Source organism: Enhydra lutris, unplaced genomic scaffold (genome assembly GCF_002288905.1).
Source record: "Enhydra lutris kenyoni isolate GAN:26980312 unplaced genomic scaffold, ASM228890v2 scaffoldscaffold35, whole genome shotgun sequence".
In the NCBI taxonomy this organism is placed as follows: domain Eukaryota; kingdom Metazoa; phylum Chordata; class Mammalia; order Carnivora; family Mustelidae; genus Enhydra; species Enhydra lutris.
Genome location: NW_019154119.1, coordinates 21,966,508 through 21,970,506, shown reverse-complemented (window position 1 = coordinate 21,970,506; position 3,999 = coordinate 21,966,508).

Sequence of the window (3,999 nt, the reverse complement as noted above, 5' to 3'; positions counted from 1 at the left end):
TGCCTGTGTATGTGTTTGTATGTACCTGTGTGTGCACCTGTGCGCATACCCGTGTGCACTTGTGTGTGCTTGTGCACATGCCTGTGTGTACCTGTGCATGTGCACCTGTGAATGCGCGTGTGTGGGCTTGTTTGTACACCTGTTTATGTGCCTGTGTATGCACCTGTGTGTGTGTGCTTGTGTGTGCACCTGTGTGTGCTTATGTGCACACCTGTGAATGTGCCTGTGTGTGCTTGTGTATGTGCCCATGTGTACCTGTGTGTGTGCTTGTGTGTGTACCTGTGTGTGTGCTTGGGTATATGCTGTGTGTGTGCTTCTGTGTGTGTCCATATGTGTATGTGCTTGCACATAATCACCACCAATGCAATATATGCCGTGTGAAGAGTTCTGACACATAACAAGGGATTAATGGGGACCTTTTTTTGTTTTATTTTGCTTCTACATTCTGGCCAGGTCACAAGTGAACACAGTACTTAGAATGTGGATTTTTAAATTAGAGCTGCCTGTGTATGTGTTTGTATGTACCTGTGTGTGCACCTGTGCGCATACCCGTGTGCACTTGTGTGTGCTTGTGCACATGCCTGTGTGTACCTGTGCATGTGCACCTGTGAATGCGCGTGTGTGGGCTTGTTTGTACACCTGTTTATGTGCCTGTGTATGCACCTGTGTGTGTGTGCTTGTGTGTGCACCTGTGTGTGCTTATGTGCACACCTGTGAATGTGCCTGTGTGTGCTTGTGTATGTGCCCATGTGTACCTGTGTGTGTGCTTGTGTGTGTACCTGTGTGTGTGCTTGGGTATATGCTGTGTGTGTGCTTCTGTGTGTGTCCATATGTGTATGTGCTTGCACATAATCACCACCAATGCAATATATGCCGTGTGAAGAGTTCTGACACATAACAAGGGATTAATGGGGACCTTTTTTTGTTTTATTTTGCTTCTACATTCTGGCCAGGTCACAAGTGAACACAGTACTTAGAATGTGGATTTTTAAATTAGAGCTTTGGTGAACCCCAAACATGTAACAATACAGACCAAGAATACCTACTCGAGGACGGACATGCCCGGCACTCTTGACTTATTTATTCTGGTTAATAAGAGAAAGTGTCTTGCATTTGTAAAACAAGTTTTGCACACGTTAGCAATGATGGGACATAAGAATTTGATTAATCAAAATACTCCCCAGCCCACTTAAAAAAAACATCAGTGCATGAAGGTCACATAATATTATTAGGAATATTTAGGAATTCACGGTTCTCATCACTGTAGATTTTCAGAGGAGGAATTGTCTTAATCTGCTCTGGAGAAGCCAGCCGCGGTCCACGACCACACTCTTTCCTGAGCTGTGGCACTTGTGAAGTTGTTGTATCCGTGGGATCAGCTGCCGTAGCAAGACACCACGGACTGTGCTGCTAAAACAACACAGACTTATTTTCTCCCCAGCCCGGAGGCTGGACGTCTGGGAGTGAGGTGCGGGCGCCTCTGGTTTCTGGTAACACCTGTCCACCTGGCCTGGAGATCGCTGCCTTCTACATGGCCTGGAGATCACTGCGTTCTACATGGGCCCTCACTTGGTCTTTCCTCCAAGCGCAGAGAGAGCAACCACTGGGGTGTCCTCTTCTCGCGAAGACACAGGCCCTAGAGGATCACGCCACTCTTCACCTCATTTGAACTTAATGACCTTCTAAAGGCCCTACCTCCAAACACTCACATTTGGGGGTAAAGGTTTCAACCTCTTACTTCCGGGAGGACACATGATCCTATTTTGTAACTGGGTGGGTCCACGGTAGCTGTCCTCACAGGGAGGTACTGAAGCTCGAGGTCTTTCCGAGGGTGAACACAAGAGCCTCTTCACAACTCATGCTTCCCGCACTTCTGCGTCTGCAGTGTGCAGGGCCCACGCTGAACTCGGCGGGTCCTGCCCTCCTCCCGGCTCTCACCATTTAGGCCACCCAGGCAGCGCCTCACGCCCACCTGGCAGACCTCTCCCTCTGTGCACGTTCTTCTCTTTCCTCGGCCACATGCTTCCGCGGCCGCACGTTCGACCCCCCATGCTGCTAGCTGTGCCTTTGCAGGGGCCCGCCATCACCTCTCTCTGTCCCTGTCCCAGAATCTGAAGTCGCTCCTCCTGGGGACACCAGGCCCCGACCTTCCTGCCTGTCCTCACCCCACGGCCTTCTCCAGGAATATGAAGTTAAAAACGTCCAGTCGCTCAGGAAACCTCAGCTCTAAGGGAAAGGAACAAACTAAGAAGGGGTTTGTGTAAGGATCGAAAGACGTGTGAGGATGGTGACTGAGAAATAGAAGCTGGGGCCAGGGAGAACAGCGTGTGTGTGCAAAGGGAAAGAGAACTTCCTAAACCTGTTATATTCCTACAGGATTTGGGGTGTTTTTTTGTTTTTTTTTTTTTTTTTTGTAGCTTTTTGAATCTATCTTGTCAGAAAGACTAAATTTTTTATCCATAGAGGTTCCCATCTCCCCAGAAAGTAGAGTCCTTCTAGGAACCGGGCTTTTTCCTGGTACATCAGACCCAGAGCCAGTCTCTGGCGGGAGGCAGGCCGTGGTCGGCCCACAGCACACACACCGTCCCACAGCCCTCCGAGCTCACGGCGGCCCGAACAGCAGAAGCAGGAGCAGAAGCCACGAACTCTAGTTTGCTGCAAGTTTGAAAGATCGTTACGGAGGAACTGGGTCATAAGAAGAAAAAATGCCAGGAAAGACGTCGCTGTTTCTGCCCTGGGAACCTCGGGTGAGGGAGTCACATACAAGCGTTGCTTTCTGTCCACCCACAAGGACATTACTGTGGGCGGAAATTAATATCCGTCTTCTTCTGGAATTTTAACTCTTTTGTCTTCTCATTAAAATTAAAAAATGCAATAACATGACCTCTCAGGGCACAAATCAAATAATGTTGAAATGCGTATAGAGGAATGATAAATGTATCATACGTTCGTACAAAAAGAAAGGGGAGGAAGGAGGGATAGAGGGAGGGAGGAGGGAAAACTCATGCATTCAGAGTGTTCAAATGTAATTTATTTATAACATAAATTAAAGTTTCTTCCAAAAAATTTTAGGATAATCAGGGAAAGGGACATTCTTAATTATTCTTTGAATGTGAAAACCCTAAACTTCTATTTTCAGTAATCCCAGATTGTGAGTGTTCATGTGCTGGGAGATTTGGGCTTTTTTCTAAAGTAATTTCTGAGTCTGAGAAAGGTCTAGTGTGATTGAAGCGTTTTTTCAAATAAACGCTTGTATGAGCGCTGGCTGCACACACGCAGCACGGGACTTCGTCGCAGCATCACTTGGCACACATGAACAGGCTCTGACGGGGATGGTCACAGGAACGCCTAAGGAACTCGGAGTGCGTGGTTCAGAGAAGGAACGGACACGTCTTCAGGTGTTAGAGTCCCGCCGAGGATGCTCACGAGCAGAGTCATGCCAGAGCCCTAGACTGGGTCTGGGGTCATTCCATCAGACCCCTGGGACTGCACGTGGAGAGCCGTGACCCTGCTCTATGTTGTGAGGGACAAACCAGGACAGCTGATGGTCATGCAACAGCAAGGTCAGGGTGCTAGTGGGAGCAGGAGTGGGCACTGCGAGGGAGCCACAGGCAGGGGTGCTCTGGCATGGGGGTGACGGTGTCTGGGGTGCAGTGGAGGGCAGGCAAAGCCGTGTGTGTACCTTTGAGCTGTGCCGGAAGGGGTGACTGGGGTTCTGCTGGGGAACTATGTTTGCAAAGGGAACCAAAAGTTTTGCGTGTGTGTGTGATATGTGCTATGTATCTGTGTGTGTGTGTGTACATGTGAACACGCACACAGATACATGTATGTACGCACGTGCGCATGTGCACACCTATATCCATAGCACACATGTGCGTGTTGTGCGTGCAGGCACACATACACCACGTGCACACACAACACACGTGTTATTGAGTGTTTCATGATCGCGTGGAACACATGCATGTGCACACCGTATAGCGCACCTGCACACACAATGCA